General features: G+C 30.6%; 1 pseudogene; it reads left to right on the top strand.

Moving 5' to 3' along the window:
• The first annotated feature begins 6767 nt into the window (after positions 1-6767).
• Positions 6768-6886, top strand: LOC120615279 (uncharacterized; annotated as a pseudogene).
• Positions 6887-23205: the final 16319 nt, after the last annotated feature.

Raw genomic sequence — 23205 nt, 5'->3', positions numbered from 1 at the left:
AGGTGAATGATGTAGGTACTGTGACATAGTGTTAAGCTACTATGTATAATTACTTGAACACAAGTAGTGCAATACTATGACAGTCAATCTGATAACTGAGAAGACTACTAAGTGATTACTGGGTAGGTAGCACATACAGTGGGGATATGCTGGACAAAGGGATAATTTGCATCAAGAAGGAAAGAGCAGAATGTATGAGATTTTGTCATGCTACTCAGAATCGTACAAAGCTTAAAATTATCCATTTAATTTTTTTCAAACTACAGTTGAATGTGGGTAACTGAAGCTGTGAAAATCAAAACTGAATAAGGAGAGACCACTGTAGTAAACTATTGTTATTTTCATTTCCAAGCAGTTTTACCTGAAACTCAGATTTTTTTCTCTTTTAATTTTTTTCACTCTAGTTTTATTAAAGACACAATATCCCCTTGACTAGTGTTAAAAACTTGATTAGATATTATCTAAATCGTACTGAATTATCAAAATATTTATTTTTAGGAGAGAAACATTTCCTCTCATTCAGTATATTTTCATGGGTTAGAAGAGCTTTCTTTTTTAGCTAATTTTATTTTTGAAATAATCTCACAAATGTCCTTTCCTTGCTGAAGCTACTATCATAAAAGAAGACTTGCCATCCAAACATTTTCCTTGAAATGATTTCTTATTTAAGCCCTACTCTCACCTCTCTGATTTAGAGATAGGTGGTGAAGATCCATTAATTATTTTTTTCACCTACTTTATGATACTCTTTAATGAGATACTCTCATTATTATATGATGATAACCTTGATGAGAAGTTATTGTCCTTGACTTTATCACTGTTATCCCATAATATTTAGTCAGTTCAGGCTGCCATAACAAAAATACCACGGACTGGGTGGCTTAAGCAATATAAATTTTTTTTTCCCCTCATAGGTCTGGAAAGTTGATGTACCAGATGAAGGAACCAGCAGATTTTGTTTCTGGTCAGAATTCTTTTTCTGCCTTGTAGAGGGCCACATTCTCCCTGTGTCTTCATATGGCCTTTCTTCTGTTCATGTAGAGACAGAGGTACCTCCTCTTTTTATAAGGACATAAATCCTATTGGATTAAGGTCCTATTATTATAAACTTACTTAACTTTTATTACATCCTATAGGCCCTATTTCTAAATATAGTCATATTGGAGAATGGAGCTTTACCTCCTGAAATTAGAGGAAACAATTCATCTATATTATATCTAAAAACAAATTCTTCTCTTTAGAAGGTTTAGCACACTTATTTTACTTTCCAGAATTATTTGTAATGAAGAAATTTACCTTTTCGCAACATCGTATTTTCTTAAACATATTTGTTTCACTAATAGAGAAAAATAATTTTATTAAAACTCATCAATATGTCTTCTAGTGATTTGATAATTTTTACTTTCAAATATATAGAGCTTTAAAAGCAGGTAATGCTCACTAAACATTATTTAACTACTGGAAAGCTGATAATAGATATTACTATGCTTCTTTAGGATTATATATTGTTACGTTCATATTTGCATATCCAAATTTTAAGTGTTTAACACTTTCACATAAGAGAAAAATTTTTCTATGCACTCAGTCATTATTGAACTCAAATCATACCATTCTAATTAGCTATTACATGATTTCCATGTATAAAATTAAATATTAATATATTTAATTCCATGAATTAAATATATTAATATTTAATTCAAATGCATAACTGATACTGTGATCCAAAATGCTCATCTCTCATATTATTCTGTGTTAATATTTGTGCACTTACAGTGAAAATATATATGGATATATATGTTATGGACTCAAATGTTATTTATTTTATCTTTTTCCCACTATATATACAAACAAACTACTTACGTGAAATTAGAAAACCCAGCCATGAGTTACTAAATGTTAATGTCTCTGCCTGAAACAATTTTGAACCAGAGTTTTACTCTTTCTTTCTATAAAGTAATCCTTCTTTATTAGGTCAAAATAAACATGTTATATAAATATTTATCTATATATTCAGTGAAAAAATACATAATAACTATCATCTAAATGAAAAGCACTGAGCTTATTCAAGCATTTCACAGGAGTGTAGAAGACAAACATGTAGAGATAAAGGGGGACAATATTTTGTAAATTTTAAATATTAAATTATCTTCTGCAATAAATTGTGTTCTTAGTCAAGCTTCAACCCTTAAGGCCAAACATTAAGACTTACTGACTCCATGAATGAGTTGGTATGCCTAGAAACAATAATTCATTGATCAACTTTAAATAGACTGTAGATGATATTCTTGGCATCTTTAATAAGATATCAGTCATGGTTATAAATGTTTTACCTAAGTTTTCCAGATATAATAAATTCTTCTCTTGCAAATATCTTAACTACTTATACTTTCTCCATTTCTGGATGAGTATGATCAAATCTCTCATCCACATAAGATTAGATAGACGAGAAATAATGGTGAATACGAGATTGGAATTTTAAGGTGACTCTGAGTTTTCTCACTTGGGTGACTAGGTAGGTGGTGGTATCATTCATCAAGCTAGAAAACAAAGAAAGAGAAAAACTTAATTGGTAGGGTTATGTGCTGATTATAGGAAGGTAATTCGTTATTCAGTTTTAGACTTGGTGAATGAAGTGTTGAGAATTCAGACAAAGGTGTCCATGAGGTAGTTCATTTCTCTATTTCTCCAAATGGAAGGATTATTCTTTAAGACACCTCTATTTTATACCTCACTGTTTATCTTCCTCCCTATAGTCCCCAACAAAGCTATTCTATCAGTTGTCAAATGCTACCTGTCCTTTATTAGTCTCAACTGTCCTTTAGTTTCCTAATTTTCATTTTTCTTGACATATTTCTGCATGTTGCAGTAATCTCCATCCCACTATCAAATTCCCATCTTCATCTTGAAACTTCGCATTAGTGCCAGATTAAGACTTCTCAAACTCAGGTCAACACATGTCTCTTTTCTAACCATAAATCTTCAGTGATCTCTGTATAATGCTCAGAAAACAACTGGTCTCCTTAGCCCATGGTTCATTAAATAAAGTGTGTTTTTAACAATGTATATTTTCTATCATATTTTATAGGAACTAGATATTATAGATAATTTGAAGTATGAATTCTATGCACATAATATAATGCCTGATTATTCTTTTGAAATACGTTTTATCTTTTTGTCTTTTTCCAAAAGACAGCTAGAATTTTGACAGGGAGTGTGCTGAATTTGTATATAACTTTTGGGAGTGTGGTCATCTTAACAACAATGAACATTCCAGTCCATCAACACTGGATATCTTTATATTTGTTAATTATTTAATCTCTTTTAATAATGTTTCATAGCTTTCAGTGTAAAAATTATATGTTTTTTAAAAATTTATTTCTAAGTATTTTATTTTTGATGATATTATAAATAAAATAATTCTCTTAATTTTATTTTGTTTATTCATTGTTAATGTATAAAAATGCAATTGATTTTTGTCTATTGGTTCTTTATTCTGCAACTTTGCCGAACTTATTTATTAGCTCTAATAATATGTGTGTGTATGTATGTGCACATGTAATACCTTAGATTTGTTCATTTTTTAAAAGTCTGGGAGTATCTTAATATCTTCTTTAGCTTTGAAGGATAACCTTTTGAACATAAAACTCTTGGCTTTGTAGGTGTTTTAGTGTTGTTTTGTTTTTATTCAACACTTTGACTATGTCATTCCACTGCTCTCTGGGCTCCATGTTTTCAGGTTTGAAACTAGCTGTTATTCTTATTGAGGATGACTTGCATGTGATGAGACTACTTGGCTACTTTCCGGATTCTCCTTATGTCTTTGGTTTTTGACATTTGACCATGATGTGTCAGGTTATGAATCTCTTTAAGTTTATATTACTTTGAGTTTATGTTTCTGCATGTGTAGTTTAATGCTTTTCATCAAATTTGAGAAGTTTTAACTTTTACATTTCTTAAATATTCTTTCTGCCTCTTTCTCTTTCAATTTTGACTCCTATTATGCATATGTTGGTAGATTTGATGGTACTCTACAGATTTTTAAGTTTGTGTTTATTTTTCTTCATTCTTTTTTCTTTCTATTACTCTGATTGTATAATCTCAATTAACCTATTTAGCACTTTCAGTAAATTTTTCATTTTAGTTATTTTCAATGATGTAATATCTATTTGAATTTTAAAAATAATATCCATTTCAAGATTAATATCTTTAATTGAAAGGCAGTATATTCATACCTTTTTTAGACTTTCAGACATGATTTCTTTAGATCTTTAAATATATTTATGTAACTGACTTAAAATCTTTTCCTAGTAAGACAAACAAACACCTGACTATCTGAGGAGCAGTTTCTATTGATTGCTATTTTTCCTGTGAATGGGTCATACTTTCTTGTTTATTTGTATATTTCATATGTTTAGTCAAAATTGAATGTGATAAACAGTACAATGCAGACACTGGAAGTCAGAATATCGTTTCTTGTAAGGTTTATTCTTAGTGTTATTTGCTCTTGTCTTTGGTGTGGTGATAGTATTTATTTTGTAACTTACTTAACTGTTTCATTATTCAAAGTCTGTATTTTGTACTTTTTTGTCTTGTTGGACCACTAGAGTCAGTATAGTCCATTTATTTGTCAGCCAATGGTTATACAAAGATTTTCTGTATAACCATGTACTAATAAATCTTCCAGCCTCAACAATTCTGCAGTTTTCAATTCTATTTTAGACTTTATTTCTTTGTGCAGTACATAAATATCAGCTAGAGGTTACAGATTAGAGTTTACTCAGGTCTCTTTTTCAATTAAATGCGGCAATCTAGATATGCACAATTATAAGCCCCTTTGGTTATCTTACTTTTCAGATTTTTCTTTTACATTTTTTGCCTTTGTTTGTTTGTTTGTTTGTTTGTTTGTCTCAACTGTTATTAGTAGCCCAGAAATTTGTGATGTTAAAAATTGTTGATTATTTTTAGCAAATGCTCTTAGGATATGGTTTTTCTTACTGAGTGAGCATTGAGTAAGACCACATAAAGACAAACCTGGTGAATGGGGCTCTTCCTGGGAATTTCCAGATAGGTAAAATTGTCACAATTTTCTGGGGACTAGGTTTTTTTTGGAAATTTCCTAATTTATTCTACCTCCTCCAGTAGCTGGTTACATTGCTTATTTTCATTGTTACCATAGTTGCAAAGCTGCTGGTTTTCAATGTTATTACAGAAGAGGAAGTGGGAATAGAGTAAATTAAAATACCACGATGTTTGCACATTTTCTCAGTCCTTAGATTCTGGGCATTGGAAAGGTAATTTTGCTAATATTTTTAATGTTCTAATTGATTGTATTTATTTTGCTCCTTATTGCCACAGCTAAGATGAAGGGGCACATAAAAATAAAATTAAATATTAAAGATCATAATAAACAAGATAAAATCACCTGGCATAGTACAACTTATATTTTAAAATAAATAGTATTATAGAGCAAATTTTTTGGCAATACATTAGTAAAATAGTTATATTTTACTATAACTATTTCTAGTAAAGGCCTCAGTTATATGAATTAAGCCTTTTGAAATTTCCCAGGCCCAATTAGACACTATATGCAACAGAGATGTTTTAGCTATCTCTTCTTAGAACTGCACAAATTCCTGCCTCGAAGTATCCTAAGAAATAAAATTATTGTTTGTTAAGACAACAAATTTTTACTGTTTTATTAGATAACTGATACAATTGTCGAACAGGAAAATACTACATTTATCTCTAATATATTTATCAATTAGTTTTAGTGAAGTATAGGCATGAAGATAGAACTATAAACCAAGGATGGGGAAGATTTCAAATCTAGGTAAGAGTGGAACTTTCTCCTCCAGGATAGTAATGGATGACCAATAATCAATAGACCTTTCTTAAGAAGTAATTTGAAGGTATAATATAAGGAGGATCATGATGACAGAGAAGTAAATAGAAAAAAAAGAAGACGTGAACTTTATGACATACTTTCTAGGAGACATAGAGACTATTCCTTGGATAATGAACCCAGATTTCATGAGTCCTAGAAAGCAACCAGCTCAGTTTGAACAGAATAACAATGGACTATGATGAGGGGGGCTCTATTACTAAAGTCAATTGAATTTAAGAGATAGTATGATTAAGAGTATGGGCAAAAAAATTCAAGGATATAATAATTCAAGGATATAATATATCAATTTTAATATCTAGGAAAAATAAAAAGCTATATATAAATATGTCATAGTCCAATTATAATGCAAATTAAAATATTTTGTGATTTTAAGCAACTGATGGATTACATATCTAGCAAAACCATTACATCTTGATGTTAGAATCAATATTAACACTGGGATATGACACAAATTTCAAAAATTTGTGAAAACTCCTCATTAGCTTAATAAAGTTTGTATCTTTTATCAGTGAGAAATATATGAAAAAATTTGCAATGTTTCCTAAAAAAGCATAATATTTTTAAATATAAAATATTAAAATTAAGATATTTGACAATGCAAACTTTATATAATGTACACATTCATATAAATTTAACCTAATTAAAATCATTCTACTTCTTAAATTTGGCCTTGTAGTTGTTCTGTGCCTAAGCCTTCATTTTACATATAAAGAAACTGAGATCCAAAGAAGTTAAATTATCTTTTCAAGGTCATGATGCTGATCAATAGTGCATCTAGAACTAGACCTTGCATTTTACACCTGGTGGTTGTCTTTTTCCTTCTATTTTTTTCTCCCCACACTTCTTCTCTTTAATATAGACTATCTATGGCCATGCCACTCTGAACAAGCCCAATCCTGTCTGATCTCGGTAGCTAAGCAGGGTCGGGCCTGGTTAGTACTCAGACGAGAGACTACCTAGGAGGACCAGGTGCTGTAGGCATAAAAAATAAATTACAAAAATAAGGGATTGTAAACTGACAAGGTCCTTGCAATCTGTGAGGTCAACCAAGAGTTGCCTCGCCTAAATAAATAAATAAATAAATAAATAAATAAATAAATAAGAAAAGAAATATAGACCTTAAACATAAAAAAAAAATGTTTTAGTTTGAATTCCATTAATAATCCATTTATCATATCTATCTATCCACTCTGTATAAATTTATAGTATGTTGGTAGTAATTAGAAAATGTCATATTCTGATAGGTATGCAGAACTTTTGGTGGAATAAAAATGCATTTATTTTTTAACTCTGTATCTTGACACTCATACATTTTATTTTCATTATAACTCCGAATTAAATACTGTTCTTTTCCAAGTCTTTTTACATATTTTATACCACCACTATACTTACTGCTAATTATTTATCATTTTCACAGTTATGACCATTTAATGAGGGCATTGTAAAAAAAAGGTTAATGTTTTTCCTATGACTTATCTGATATGGACTTATAAATACCTGGTTGCATTAGGTTCATTAATCTTATTTCCCTTACTATCTACCTTGAAAATAGATGCTATAAGCTATGTTTTAATAAAGTACTATGCCAATATAAATGATAGCATACTTTTTGTAATTATTACTAAAATAAAGAAATCTTTCCTTGATAATTTGTTGTTGACCAATTTTAGTTGACTCTCTTCTATAATATCTGATACATAGTAAGTGCTCGATGTTCATACAATGATTAATTTATAGATTGAGAACATGTAAAATTATTTCTGATACTTCTTTCTTACCACTTCCATAGGTTGAAAGACAGTAAGGCTTAGATAGAGAGTCTACAACTGTATGGTGTTCTTTCTTAAATATATATACATATATGAATTAAATGTGTGCAGTATTTGTGGTGTCTATATATGGTTTAAAGCAAGATCCTTTGATTCCAATTAAAATTTGTAATGCTAAGCATAAAAAAAATGTAGATTAGTTTTATTTGGGAATTTGATTTTTGGTCAGGAAAAGTTTGAACATGGACTTAAGTGGTACATAGCATATGGTATTTGGAACTCTCAGTGGAAAACTGAAAATGACCAACATTGTGAATATTGAGAGTTTCTGTTAATTTCAAAATGATTGGGAGTTGTTATTTAGAATTCTTTCAACTTGTGTTAAAATGGAATTAATTTTTCAAGATCAGCAGTATTGAGCAAAAAACACACTTTGCTTTATAAATTCACTAACATAAACCTTTACTTTTTATAGTAGCAGTCTTAGTATATATAAAAATATTTCATCCTTATTTTACGATATATATTTAACATTAAATAAGTTATTATATAGTCTTGTATATTTTATTTAACATCTTAATATTAAATTAAAAATTCATTGCCCAACATAATAGTATTGAAGTTTTAGCAAACATAGTAATCTTCTGAAGATCGTAATAAAATTCAGATTCCCAACCCATGCTCCACACATCCAAAGTTAATAGGCTTGTGTGAGCTCATAATTCTTTCCTTTTGAAAAAAAAAAAAACCTTCTAAAAATAATTCAAGTAATCTATAGGCATGCTTTGAGAGACAATGACACAAGCTAATTTTCTTCCTTTTAAAGAACATTTTTCTGAAATTTGAATTAAATATTGTAATTAAACAAAATGGCTAATATGACATCGTAGCATATAGCTTTAAGTTTAAAAAGTAATAGTATAACATAATATTCAAAGAGTTCCAAAATCAAAGCTTAACTGGTGAAATATATTACATGGTCATACCAAAATTTAGTCCCCAAAGTCTCCTCGTGAAACAAATAGATAGTAGATCTGAGCTGTTCAGATAAAATAATTTCAACTAACTATCATTTTATTCTAGCAAAATGATGCCAAAATGTGCAACAAATATTGAAACATATTTTTAAGGAAAATTTAAGTTATTAAAATATTTTAAAATCATATAAGATGGGAATATAAAAATGGTGATTATATGCTAAGCAGATTATAGTAAGTTCCTCAGTTTAGTAAACATCTCACTTTTTACTTACTTGAAAACACTTCTTAGATAATAAATGAGTGCATAGCTGCTAAAAGGTCAACTGAAATATATTTGTGGCCTGTGAGAGTAACATGTGTTTTCTATACATTTTGAAGGTCAGAGATGATAGCAGCAATGACTTTTCATTCAGGGTAAAATTTTCCTAAAATTGAATTATGAATTAAGTAAATTATATTAAAATATAGTGTAATTCTAACTGCAGAAATCATCCTCAACCGACATGATAATTCAAGGATAGTCCAAATAAATTTTGAATGCTTTGGGATCCTTTAGTAACTCTTCCAATGACACAAGATCTGTCTACCAGATATCTATTCTTACATTCTATCAGTCAAAGCACTGTTATAGGAGGCATCTCTAAGGTCAAAATATGGTAATAGATGGAGATTTTGACTTTGGATGGTAAACACAGAATGAAATACACAGATGATGTATTATAGAATTGTATGCTTGGAATTTATATAATTTTATTAACCAACGTCATCCCAATAAAAAAAAAAAATAGAAGAAAAAATTCCCAGTACTAAGTTTCTATGATTCAGGAATTAATGAATGAAAATCTTAACCAAAAAAATAAAAATCATCAGAATGCTCTCTCTTACATTTTCATGTAGATACAATACACTGTCCCTCCCATCTTGCAATTGATATGATTTTCCTATTTAGCATCAGGGATACCTAGGAATCTGAGTGAAGAAACATCTCTAGTGTCCTCAGAAGTGTCTTGGGGCTTGTAGAGGAAAAGGAAAAGAACGACAACAACAAAAAAAGTGAAATGAAATCTTGCAAGAAAAATTGTCCTGATCCTCCAGAGTAGTTAGTCATAGAATAATTATACTTTTTAAAAATAATTCATGCTTTCTTAACATTTTAATATAGAATAATGCCATTTTATAAATAAGGTCTATATAATATAGTAATTTTTCAACAGAGGTCAGAAAAAAGTAAGGGAGCAGCCATCTATATATTAGAGAGATGAGTACTCTAGGAAGACAGCAGAGAAAACTTGCTTGTACGTGTTTGCTGTGAGCAAGGAAAACTGGGTGACCAGTGAGAAAGGAGCAGAGTGAATAGTCAGGAGAGGGCCAGCAGTTGAGTACTAAGTAGAGACCTCAGGGTAATACAGCAGAGAGATAAATCAAGGGCTTTTGCAGTGGCCTGGATGAAGATCATACTGATTGGATTTAGGTCAAGGATAGAGATAAAGAGAAGTTGTCAGATTCAAGACAGATTTTTAAAGAGGGATCTGAAAGAGTTTGATTTAGAATTAACATGAGGTATGAGAGAGGGAGTTCAGAGATGATTTCACAGATTTTGGCCTGAGCAATTATAAGAATTCAGTTCATACTGAGTTGGGGAAGACTCGGGTAAGAGTAAAGAATGGGGTGGAGGCAGAGAAGACTTAGATTGAGACTGGATTTGGACTTATTAAGTCTGTGATTCCTATTAGCTTTCCAGGTAGAAATTTTTTAGTGTAAAGTAGTCAAATATATGAATTTAGAGCCAAAGAAATAGGTCAGGGATAGAAATATAAATCGAAAGACAAAACATAAATTCAAATTATGTTGGTTGTGGCATAAATTATAATATTAAAAAAGATCAGTGGCATAATGTAATGGAAAGAAAAATGTGTCTTTTTTCTCAAACCTTGAGTTCAAATCCTAGTTCAACAACTGTAGAGCTTTATTATTTTAGAAAGATTATTTAATCCTCCAAACATCAATATTCTCATCATTGAAATAGGGATAACAATTTCTAATTTCTAGTATTGCTGTGATAGTCATTCTCTCATATGTGTGTGTTTATTTGACCTCATGTGTATGTGTGAGTGCACATAAGGATCCTAGCAGAGTGCCTGACACACAGACCTATGTCAGATACTCAATAATAGAGACCATTATTATTGCTGTAAATATTTAATGACTTGTCGAATTTAAAATACGATAAAATTTTTTTCATAATTGACTCGAAATATATTCAGTACTTATGTTGACTGCATTGAATTGCACAATCCCAACAAAAATATTTAAGTATCTCCCTATTGGTCAGATATAAAACTAGATTATTTCTAGTTTCATGTTTTAATTCTTAATCTCAAAATTTAGTAGGGCCTCTGGCGATTTTAAGGAAATCTCGAAGAAGATGACAAAAGTACTGTCAAACAAAATTTACGAGAAAGTTTGAAATAATTGAGTTACCATAGAAGTTAAAAATCAAATTCCTTCTGAGATACATCCATAATTATTTATCAACTCTGTAGAAATTAATATTTTTTCCTTATCAATTGCATTGTTTCCCACTGACCATACTCTTCTTGAGAACAGATGGCTTTCATGTGGAACGTCCAGTACATATAACATTTTGTGGCTCAATTTCAGGTTTGAAATCGTTGAATGAATAAAAAAATGAATTAATTAATTAATCTTTAATTGGAAGTTCAAGTACAGCTAAAAAATAAATTTAGAATCTTATTTCACTACTATCACATTTTTGAAATAAATGATGATTTGAAACATTAATGATCTTTAGCAAATTGAATTTCTGGTGGTATTCATTTATGCCAACCACAGTTAAAGGCATAGTATCTAATTTCACCCAGCAAAATACTTAAGAATAGTAAACAACAGACTTTGAACCATTCATCACTTTTAATAACAGTTTTCTTGTGCTTCTACTTAGATATGTTTAGTACTTATATCTCTAACAGTCAGGAATTCTGAAATTTCTCAACATTATTTTAAATCCTTTACCAAGCTATCATTTACAGAGATAAAAATTTTAATTGGAATATGCCAAATTAAATAACAGAACAGAAAGGCAAATAACTATTCGGGGATCTTAAGATATTGTTAAAACCTAAATGGCTTGTTTTACTTTCTGTTATAAAAGTTTTGTTTTTGTAATATATAGTAAATTCTATGTCATGACATAGGACTGATCTCTAGCCTTTTATATTCTCTCTAATTTATTCTGTGTTTCCTTAATTGATATTAAATTAATATGATTTATTTGAGATATAGTATTTTCAAGATATAAAAGTTTAAACCAATACAAGCAGAAAAACAAGACATTCAGAATGGCATTCTTTCCTAGAAGTAGCTTGTTATGATACAAAGTATACAAAGTATTTGGATTTGGAAATTGGGCAGATACAGGTTTAACAATACCAATCTCTGCTAATAAAATAGGGGTGCAGTTGGTATTGACACATATCATGAAGAAACTTTGCTGGAATTAAATAAAATATCATATGAAAAATCCTCAGCAAAATTGCTGACAGCACATGCTCAGAAGCTGTTAAGTTTTCTTCACCTTCCTTCTAGCTCTATTTTACAGTTGGAGGCAGAATTCTTTAAACCAATAGGCTTCCAAGACCATGCATGATAAATTCACATTACCTATACTCAGAGTAAATTTTCCATCACATTTCTAAAGTTTGGGTGGACATTGCAAAATGAAAAATTATTAGTGTGTTATTTTGACAAATTGAATTTTAAAAGCTTTCAACACCTTCCTAATGACTCTTTCAAGATTCAGAGTTTGAAAGAGCTAAAGGTAACCCTCAATCAAGAAGATTATATGGTGAAAAATAGCTTTGAAAGCTGTCTAAGTGCTCTTACAAATCTGCACTTGAAAAAAATTGTAAATTTTACTGGAGAGGAAAATCATACCAATTGTGAAGTAATGATATTTGGCCTCTGAAAAGTATGAGTAGTGCCTGATTATAAGGTTACTGATTTATTTAGGCAACATACTGCTTGTAGCTCGCACTTTGAACTGTCATTTAAATTGTATTTGGCTTCAGTTTAACTTGCATTCGGCTCACCGCAAACCTTAGGAAAACAAATTTAATGCTTTTTCAGAAGTTAGGGAGACTGTATAATCTCTTTTGAGCTCAAATCTGGCTGACAAAAAACAATTGCTTGCTTTCTCAGGCGTTCAAATTAATTGTGAAATCAAAAGAAACAAATGATGATTAACTGGCTTGCCACTTGAATGGTGTTCCTGCTTTACTCTGTATCTACTATAAATTCTCATTTAAAATACACAGAACAGGAAAAATGATTTTTTTAAAAAAAAACTTATAGGCTATTACTTTTGGAAGTAGATTAGCATTAACTCAATATCAATAAGTAAATAGCAATATTTAGTCTTTCACTCCCTACTTTTACTGCCTCCCACTTTTTCTTTCTCTCTCCCTCTGTTCTCTCCTTTCTCTGTTTCTTCTTTTTTTATCCTTTCTTTTTCCTTATTTTTTATTTCATCAATCTTTTCTTTAACATGCAATACCTTGTATATGATGTGCCATATGAAATAAAACTTTTGGGTAGTTTTCCATAATTGATGTTCATTATCAAGTTTTCTCACATTTGACATAAGAATCTTTGTTACAAAAGTAAGGGAGGTCCTCTCAGTGAGTTTATAGGATAACATCAATTCTTGGATGGTTTACTAAACTTTATCCTAAGAAACTAAGTACATTACGTTTATAAAAGCTACAATATGGACTAATTAGAAGTAAGAAGTAACAACACTCTTTTTAGATTTTTAACAAATTTTTATAGAACCAGGAATATGCAAATATGTTGGTGTGTTTATGGATAATTTATATATGTGTGTAGCCTGTATGCATATCCTATATCTTCATTGTTATATAATTCCAGAATTATCTATATAAGTATTGAATGACTTTATAGTGTTTGCTTGCCTAACACATTCTTTTAAAATAGTTTGGAAGGATGGTACACATCATTAATATAAAATTAATTATATCAATCTCAATACATTTATGAGCTTCTCTCACATTCCCTCCGATATGGAACTTTTTTGATTTTATCTTTACAACTATGCATAATGGTATTAAATAGCCATTTTGGCTAGATAGAAGTTAATAGCCAGTTTGGCTATTTAGATGTTAATTTTTTTTCTATAGATGTATACCTTAATTTATTGAGAAGAAGTATGCATCTTATGGAAATTTAATATTTTTTATCATTTAAAACGTATAGGACTATATTTTGAACATAGTAGATTTATGATTTATGGACTAAAATGATAAAAGTCACTTGCAAATATACTATCTAAACTTATCAACCACAGAAAATAATTTAAAACCTATTAGTGAGTAACATTATATGTATATATGAAAAACAAAAATAATATGTGCACATTCAAAATTGCCTACATACTGACAATTTATTTCAGAAAAGTTGAACGAATATTATTTAGACATACACTTCTCAATTTCAGCCATTGCTGGTAGTTAAAACTATTTTATCCTTTTTACACATCATTTCCTCAGTTGAGTTTATCAAATCTCAGTCTGCCTTTTGAATGCACGTTTCTGTAGTCATCCAGATAATTAGGTAGAATTTATACATAGTATCTGGGATGCCCCGCACAAGCTATTCTCCTTTCTAAGACACCTACTCACATTTTGGGGACTGTGGTTACTTATACGTTAGTGTCCTGGTTCATCTGGCCACAAGACTGTTTTGTTTTTTTTTTTTTAATTAGTTTTAGATGTGCTAGTAGCTTTGACTTCATCCTATCTATCCCCAGGTTGATGACTTAAAAACGAGTAACTCATTCTCTCTGTACTGTTCCTTTTTCCTCTGGTTCCTTTCTCTTCCAGAATTTGTTCTCCATGTTTTATCTTGTCTTTAGTGAATTCAGGTGAGTGATTTCCTGGTATTTTCCATATTGTTGGTTGTTATCTGTGGGAAAAAGAGGTTAGGGTGCAGTAGGAGCTTACTTGTCCATATTAGCAGCAGACCCACAGGTTTTCAGCAGTGCAGCAAAGTGACCATAATACTGAGGAGGCAGAATGGGGATACAGGGAGTTTGCTGGTGATAGATCCTGATCTCTAGACAAGACTATATTTGGAAGCATGAGGACAGGAAAAGGTAGGAAAATGCCATTTCAGAGCTGTTTTAGGGCATTATAGAAATAAATGTGGCTGATGATAACCTGGGAGACTTGATGCCTTTGGTGAGGGGTGCAGGGTATATGAAAAATGATGAAATTGTTCCTTATAGGCTCTTTTTAGAACTGAGGTCAATAATGTCCCAATTACTTAGCTGAAAGACAATTCTTTAATCTTGTAGTTTCAGAAAAAGAAAAAACAAACCCCAGTGCTTAAAGATGGTTTGCCAAGACTCAGAGAGAGTTCCTTGTTTTGTGCCGGCCTGAGATGGAGGTGGCTCACTGGAAGTGTGAGAGAGAGCATAGAGATTCTTGCAAACTATAGAAATGTGGACACATAAGACAGAAAGTGATATAGAAATGGTTGATCAAGGCAATTGATTACATCAAAGATAAACAGTATAGATAAATGAACAGTTTTCTTCCTTTGATCCCTAATTTATTTGTATTTTAATGTGTGAAAATGCTGGAAATGAATAATAGTATCTCTTTTAATTGTATTCTGCTAGTTTTCTGGGAAATATATGTCTGTGGGTATGAATAATGTTCATACCTTTTAGATTTTCGAAAAAGATACAATATGTCAAGTTTATTTTTCTTCAAAGCATAAGTTAGCTTTGAAGTATATGTGGATAATTCACATAGGTAAATTCTGCAGGATGAGACAGTTATAGACAGGAATTTTGATAATTATGATTACTTTTTTTGTACTAGACTGTTTAGCAGGAAAATATGTTTTGTAATGAACAATAGATTATCACTTATTTAATATTTTAGAAACACTTAATATTGATTTTATATAAAGTCCCTTGTGCAACTCCTGACACTATAGATTTTGCACAGTATATCAATTCTTTCTTTTTGACCACAGCTAAACACCTTTTTCAGTTCCAACCTTCCTTCATTTTTTTCCTTTTAAATCATTTTTTGTCCTACTATAAAATAGGTTTGGTCAATGAGAATCCACTTTGTTAGATCACAGCCTAGGTGCTTTTTTTCTCTCACACAACACATCCAGCCCATATGTTCTTGGCTCCACAGGCAACTTGGATAACATATGTTTTACTTGTTAGTTGATATACATCAGCATTTGGGATGTGGTTGCAAATAGAAATCTGCACATTCATCATTCAATTGAACCTTGGGGAACAGCCAGCATTCTTCTTTAACTAAAGATTTAAAGCACTCACATCTCCTTGTGTTTGATGGAACAACTGATGAGTTAAATTGTTGACATTGTTTGCTATGCTTATTCTATTCAAATGAATTTACATTCTCTTAATTTATTTCTTTACTTATCAAAGACTCCTTTTAGTTAAATCCTGTTGATTCTAATTTTTTAAATGATAAAAAATTAAAAATGTGTTAATATTCACTTTAAATAATTTTGCTTTTTGCCTGTATATATGCATGCAACAGAATATATATGATGAAACAGAATATTTCAATTCTACAAAAAAAAGAAAAAAAATCCATCAAAACAACATGTATTATGTAGACTTTTAAAAAAGAGTATCTATGGAATTCTCACTTAAAGAATTATGGTCGGCAGTGATCAAACATTTTGACAAAGAATTTTTAAAGGATCTAGATGCACTGAGTTATTCTAACTTCGAAAGTTCATTGATAACCATGAATTTATTATTCTAAAGACACCAAAATCTGAGGGAAAATATTTCTATTGAACCCAAAAAAAGAATTGGCATTTGAGCAGGGCCAACTTCATGGGTTTGTGACCTAAGTTGTCACACAGGGCTTTGCATTCAGAAGGGCCCTACAGCTTGCTGTAATACTCTAGAGTCACCTTTATTTAATTATTAATAATTGAATAATTTGAACTTGTGTTTTATAAGTGAAGACTGATGTAATAATAAATCATATACATGATCAGAGGAGATACATGCAATATATATATCCACCATTCCTTCTCATTCTATTTACATGTATAGTTTACCATGTCCCATGAATACAGAACTTCAGAGGACCCAGGATGCATGGGAGTTTGTGAGATTCAAAACAAGTCAAAATAATTGTGTCTCATCTGTATCCAAGTAAGCACTTTCGTTTCGGACCAGAACTTGCTTCGAAGACTTAAAAAAGCCACGGTGTTCTAAAAGCAAAGCACAGAGAGTCCTATTAGATCCTTTCTCATTCACTTCACTCCTCTGTATTAGCCAAATATTTATACTTAAAATGATGACATAGAAGGAAAGGGAAAGATAAGGCAACACATAGTTTCTGTTTTCTTCAGTTCTTCCTTACCTATCAGTGAACCAAAGGTAAAGAGTGTGGGCAGAATGTGCACTTATTGAGAAGTGAAATAAAAGCAGCTGAGTTAGATTTCTTCAGTGTTTCCCTTGTTCATACAAAATACATATGTATGTATGAGCTATAAAATACAAATTGTGTAATTTCAGAGATTTTAAAACTGCCATTACACAATATAAAGATGATGGTTAAACTCATGCTAATGATTAAAATTTTATCTTTATTTATCTAAATTGATATTAAAAAGCAAATAAAAATCACAATGACAATTTGAGAGACAAATCACAGAAGAATGGAAAAAGCTTTATATTTATTACCTTTAACAGCAATCTTCTCCTGCCTTTCTAACAAGGAATCTCACAATTTTATTTTACATTAGGCCTTGCATTTCACCAACATTTCAAACTGTGTAGTATTACAATATCACATGGATATTAATATGAATTTACATTTGCTAAAGCAGTAGCCAGATAGTTTTTCTAGTTACGACCATTGAAGGAAAAAAAAGCTCAAGATGAAAATTAAGCTAAGACTATATATGTTGGAGCTGGTTCAAAATATTCACTTCTGTGAGGTTATTCATAATTATTTTACCCTGAATAGACATGTGAAAACTGATAGGTGACACATTACAATATCGACGTTACATTTTCGACATATATATAATATAAAATATGCCTTCCATGCCAGAGACAGCTTCACGTATTTTAATTTATGCCACAAATAGATACTGTCAGGCTATCTTACTGTCACCATTTCATGTTGCAATAGAAATTATCTCTTGACTATGCTGGGCAGAGTTTTACACCTGTGTTCAAATTATCAATGTCTACAAAAAAAGAAAATGTAAAATCAGCATGATATCAAGGAGCAGATACGGATGGGTTCAGCTTTACACAATGTTCTTAAGGTGTCCAATACAACCATACAGACTTGCTTTGCCTTTCCAAATATTGTACTGATATGCATGTGTGCTAATTCTCTCATCCTCATTTAATGAATATTTGCCCTCATATCATCCTAAATAGTTTAAAATATGTCAGTGTGATCAGACTCCAAATAAATAATCCTAAATTCAGACATCATACATTGTATACAAGTCTCTCAATCCTTTGTACATTATTTTTGTATCTTTAATCATTTTTATTTTATCCTTTTACTATTTATAAAATACAATTCTCTACTTTTTAAGTTGAAATTCAGATTACTTGCTTTAAATTGATATTTGCCCCTTCGGCCTAGTCAAGATCTGAGCTACTTTGTTGAAGTGGGACTTTTTTTTTTCTTTGTTTCTGGCAGATTTATTTGACAGGTAATATCTTTCAGTCATTCAAATTCATATTAGTTATGTATCAGCAGCCATACAGAAACTACGGTAATGACAGCACTTTAACTGGCTTAAAGACACATTAATTAACTGATTTGACTGGAAATGTTTCTATTATGTGACAAGATCCATGATTTTAAAGAAAATATTTATTTTAAATATTTAATGAAAAATCCAATTTTGATGTTATGACATTGACACGTAGATATGTGAAGTTTATTCCATACCAAAATGTTTTTCTTCCTTACATAAACATATTTTGCATAAGTATAATTTTATTCTCTAATACAATAAAAAAAAACCCTATTATTTAAAACAATAAACTCTGACAGTGTACAAGTAACTATCAGGCCATGAAGAAAATGCTTGAAAAATATTAACAATTTAATTATAAAATTTTGTGCCAAATATGTTAAAAATTTAATAATTTTCAGTTGCTTCAATGATTTTATCAAAATCTAGCAAGTCCTCAAATAATATTTAAGAAATTTTAAATTACCAAAATAAACTAAATAAAACTGGAATTTGTGAACCTCAAATTCTAATGTCATTTATTAAACATGGTACATGAAACTGCTTTGTTAATTTATTTTTTTATTACTATATAAAGACACACAATAACATCACATAATTCTTCTTACCAACATGTCAGTAAATTTGATTTGAATTAATGGTAATTACTTCACAAAGCCTGTATGTTCCTGCTTAGAAATTAAGAAAAAGTATGCTTCACTTACAAGGGCCACCATCATCCAGATGGTTAAAACATATGGTGTTGCTAGAATTGTCACTCCTAGGATGTCACATGCTACAGCTACTTGATGAAAGAATAAGCATACTACACAGTTTTCCCATCATGATGGAATAAGCAAAATTTACCTGTAGTATTTATTACATATTGCCATTAGCTAATTAGTTTCCATTAAAAAATTAAAAATTATCGACAGCATTATTTAATTGAATGTAAGTTTATATTGAACACTTTGGAAGAAAAATATCTGAAGGAACTTGAGAAATGTCACATGTAAATTTTGGTTAATTTAATCCTGTTTTCGGTTATTTATTATGTGTATTAAGTAAAATAATTGGGTGTTTTATGTTTTCACTTAGGAACAATGTTTTGATTACCAGTAGAGTAACTATCAATCCCTTTTCATGCTAAAGGAAGGTAGAGAGAATTAGAGTTAAGAAACTTAATGCTATAATAATTTAACTAGAAGTTCATCCTTGTTTCTTCAAGTCTTTTTATATTATCAATAATGATATGAAATAATTTACTTGTTCTTCTGTATGTTTGATTATTTTCACTTTTTTATGAACAAAAACTTTGGCATACATAGGTGTTCTAAATTAGTTTGTTAAAAATTCTATGATAAGACTAAATGTTTGAGAGAAAATTAGAAAGTGATTAATAATTTTCAGTGAAACGAAGTACTCATTCCTTCTTCGATATAACAAAGAAACACTGGCTTTTAAACTGGATAGCATCAAGTTCTTGGAGCAAAGATTGATTTTAAAAATTGCATTCTGAAGTTAACAGCGTGTGAGGATGTGTCTATTTTCTAGTAGTGGGAAGGAATGAGCGAAGTTTTATTGCTTGTTAGAGCTCCAAAGATTATTACTAAACAATCTGAAGATAGGAACTGAAAAATAATGATTATATCTGAATTTAGAAATCTACTTTTAATAAACTTAGGATGACAACCATTGGCTAATTTTTTGACTGCATGCCTCAAAGTTGCTAAGAGAAACTTTCTAATAGGAAGTTCTATATAATTTCCAGACACATACACACAACGAAAGTCTGTGTTGAAAATAATAGTTTGCTAGTAGAAATTACATTTTGACAAAGAAATGGTTTATAGAATGAATACTTTTGTGATACCATTATAATACAAATAATTTGAAAGGGAAATATGCTTAATCTTTGCAGTGTAATATAACAGAACATATAAGAAAGGTAGTAATATTCAGTTCTAATTCTATTATTTCCTCTATTCCAAATGGGAGAAAAAAAAATGAATAAAATCATTTTAAAGAACAGAAGCATATGAAAACTGTTTCTTGGAAGTTCAATTTCCAAATGGTATCAGTATATTTCTATAGAATAAATTGTACATCTTTTACATTTATTTAAATACTTAGGTTTGTTAGATAGTTAAATAATTTAACCTATGATAGAATAAACAAAACAGTGATTTATAATTCACAATTCATAGAGATGATATTTAAATATAAAACTGTAGATTCATAGATCAAGTAATTTCACAGGAAAAAGTATTTTGCTAAATCCATGTTTAAGAGAGCACTTACAACTCAGTGAATTTGTCATTATTAAAAAATTAGATTTAATTTACATTGATTGAAAGATTGTATTAACTCTGTGGGTGTTCTTTTTTGAGGTCTTTGATTATTTTTAAATAGAATTTAATAGCTTAGTCACACTTTTTTTATAATATGCACAATAATATCTAAAAAAATCAGAAAGACTTGACAAGTATGCTGCTATAAAGAATTAAATTATACAAAGTCAAATTGAGCAGCAAGAATTTCAAATTAAATATAAAAATAATCTACAGGTGGTGAGACCTGGTTTAACAGCAGGTGGAGAGGAAGAAAGGAGAAAAAAACAACATCTTGGAATTTTTATTGAAGATAAACTCAGATAATGCAGCTAAGAAAATGATTAAAATATGTATTATTACCAGTTGACTATGGCACCCAGGATAAGAGAAAGAATAGCCTTACTATATAGTCAAAGCTGACCTAGCACATTATGACACATGATCTCTAGTTTTATTTTTTAATTGTTTTATTAAGTTTATTGGGGTAACATCAGTTAATACAATCATATAATTTCAGGTGTACATTATCATTTGACATCTGTACATTCTATTGTGTGTTCACCACCCAAAGTCCAGTTTCCTTCAGCTACCTTATATTTTGATCCCCTTTACCCACTTCATCCTCATTCTACCTCCCTATATGTGACCCACTTTACCCCATCTACCTCCCCCGTCCTCCTCTACCCCACTAGTAACCACTACTCTATAGTCCTCTGGTAACCACTAGTCTATAGTCCATGTCCATGAGTCTCTGTTTATTTGACCTGTTCATTTGTTGCTTTTAGGTTTATATGCCACATATAAGTGATATCATGTGATTTTTTACTTTTTCTGTCTGACTTATTTCGCTCAGCATGATTATCTCGAGTTCCATCCATGTTGTCGCAAATGGCAGTATTTCATCTCTTCTTATGGCTGAGTTATAATCTATTATATATATATACCACAGCTTCTTTAGCCAATCATCTATCATAGGGCACTTAGGTTGCTTCCATGTCCTGGACACTATGAACAATGCTTCCATGTCCTGGACACTATGAACATTGTTGTGCAAATATCTTTATAGATATGAGTTTTCAAGTCTTTGGGGTAAATATCCAGTAGACGGATTGCTGGATCATATAGTAGATCAATTCTTAGTTTTTTGAGGAACCTCCATACTATTTTCCATAGTGGCTCTATCAATTTGCATTCCCACCAGCAGTGTATGAGGGTTCGTATTTCTCCACATCCTCTCCAGCACTTGTTATTGCTTGTCCTGTTGATTATAGCCATTCTAACTGGTATGAGATGGTATCTCATTGTGGTTTTGATTTGCATCTCTCTAATAGCTAGCGATGTTAAGCATCTTTTCATATATTTGTTGGCCATTTGTATGTCCTATGAGGAGAAGTGTCTGTTCAGTTCCTCTACCCATTTTTTTTGATTGGATATTTTTTGTTGTTATTGAGTTGTATGAATTCTTTGTATATTTTGGATATTAGGTCCTTATTGGTGTTGCTTGCAAATATATATTCCCATTCAGATGGTTTTCTCTTTACCTTGTTGACGGTTTCTTTTGCTGAGCAGAAGCTTTTCAGTTTGATGTAGTCCCATTCATTTATTTTAGCTTTTACTTCCCTTGCCTTTGAGGTCAAATGTATAAAATCCTCTTTAAGTCCAAGGTCCTTGAGTTTCAATCTAATGTTTTCTTCTATGCATTTTATTGTTTCAAGTCTTATATTCAGGTCCTTAATCCATTTTGAGTTAATTTTGGTGTGTGGTGATAGACAACAGTCTAGTTTCCAGTGTTCCCAGCACCGTTTATTGAAGAGGTTTTCCTTTCGCCACTGTATGTTTTTGGCTTTTTCTGTCAAAAATTATTTGCCCATATAAATATGTGTTTACTTCTAGACTCTCGATTCTGTTCCACTGGTCTGTGTGTCTGTTTTCCTGCCAATGCCATGCCATTTTGATTACTGTCGCTTTGTAGTATAATTTGAAGTCAGGCAGAGTGATGCCTCCAGTCTCGTTCTTTTTTCTCAGGATGGTTTGGCAATTCGGGGTCTTTTGTTCTTCCATACAAATCTGATGATTTTTTGTTCCATTTCTTTAAAAAATTCCGCTGGGATTTTGATGGGGATTGCATTAAGTCTGTATAATACTTTAGGTAATATGGTCGTTTTAACTATGTTGATTCTTCCAATTCAAGAACACAGAATATCTTTCCATTTCTTTGTATCTTCTTCAACTTCTTTTAATAGAGTCTTATAATTTTCAATATATAGGTGCTTTGCATGTTTCATTAAATTTATTCCTAGGTATTTTATTCTGTTTTTTGCAATTGTGAAAGGAATTATTTTTTCAACTTCTTTTTCTGAGACTTTGTTTTTAGAGTATAGGAACGCTATGGATTTTTGAAT

Source organism: Pteropus medius, unplaced genomic scaffold (assembly GCF_902729225.1).
Source record: "Pteropus medius unplaced genomic scaffold, Ma_sr-lr_union100, whole genome shotgun sequence".
NCBI lineage: Eukaryota > Metazoa > Chordata > Mammalia > Chiroptera > Pteropodidae > Pteropus > Pteropus medius.
Note: the sequence above shows the minus strand (reverse complement) of the source record. Positions and strands in the feature narration are given on the sequence as shown.